The following is a 1,160-nucleotide window of genomic DNA, read 5'->3' on the forward strand; positions in this document are numbered from 1 at the left end:
CACAAAATCCACTTGTTCTACTAAGGATGTACCACCGATAGAAATCGGCCAATCAGATGGAGCATGTCCTTCCCCACACCCTGTGCAATTAATCATGGACACAACTCTATTAGAAGTTCGAGTGTATAGCTTCTTGCTCAATGACTCCCCTTGGGTCACCAATGAAGTAACGACGTCAATCTCATGAAGTCCGACTACCTTCTTTCTATCTCTAGTGTTCCACTGATAATTATTCATAGCCATTTATTCAATGAGATATCGGGTTTCTTGGGGAGTGTTGCTCCCTAAGGTACCTCCTATTGCAGCATCAAGTAACTGTCTTGAGCTCGGGTTCAAACCATTGTTAAAAGTCTGAATGATCATCCACTCGGGGAACCTATGTTGAGGACATTTCTGCAGGAGCTCCTTGAACCTATCCCATATCTCAAAAAGAGACTCCAATTCCATTTCACAAAGGAGGATATTTCATTCCTAAGCTTTACTGATTTTCTGGGAGGGAAATATCGGGCAATAAAAGCTTCTACCATCTCCTCTCATGTAGTGATTGATGCTCTAGATAATGAATCTAACCATTGCTTTGCTCTCCCCTTCAAGGAAAATCGGAAGGCCCTTAATCTCATAGCATCATCCGTAACTTTATTAATCTTAAGAATGTCGCACACTTCCAAGAAGTTCTCGATGTGGTTGTTTGGATCCTCATCAAGCAAACCATTAAACCGTGATGACTGTTGTAACATTTGGATGAATGTTGGCTTGAGCTTAAAATTCTGAGCTGTAATCAATGGCCGCACAATGCTAGATTGTGTGCCAAGAACCGTGGATCTGGGATAATCGGACAGTGTCTTCTATTGCTCATTCTGTTCTGCCATATCTGACCCTTCACCTTCTACCTCAGCTTGATTTGTCTGTTTTTGCACAGGTTCTTTACCCTTTCTATGAAGTGTTTGTTCAAGTTCAGGATCACCTTCAACCAATGTGAAAGGGTTCCCTCGGGTTATAACCTTGAGCTGCAACCAAAGAAAGAAAAACAAATCAAAATGATGGAAGAATGACAAAGTATGAAATAGAATAAATGGTGAATAGCTAAAATAGCAAAGTGCAAAGTGTTTCTAAAATGCATACTGACACGTCCGAATATGCGTGTAAACCGCAAGTGCACG

At 41.2% G+C, this 1,160-nt stretch overlaps 1 non-coding gene across 1 annotated transcript; it reads left to right on the top strand.

Annotated features, from left to right (window-relative positions):
• The first annotated feature begins 373 nt into the window (after window positions 1–373).
• LOC120279766 lies at window positions 374–479 on the top strand. Its single transcript, XR_005542069.1, has one exon. It is a non-coding gene; the product is annotated as a small nucleolar RNA R71 (small nucleolar RNA).
• The last annotated feature ends 681 nt before the right edge of the window (window positions 480–1,160 follow it).

The sequence above is a fragment of the Dioscorea cayenensis genome, chromosome 16 (genome assembly GCF_009730915.1).
Source record: "Dioscorea cayenensis subsp. rotundata cultivar TDr96_F1 chromosome 16, TDr96_F1_v2_PseudoChromosome.rev07_lg8_w22 25.fasta, whole genome shotgun sequence".
NCBI lineage: Eukaryota > Viridiplantae > Streptophyta > Magnoliopsida > Dioscoreales > Dioscoreaceae > Dioscorea > Dioscorea cayenensis.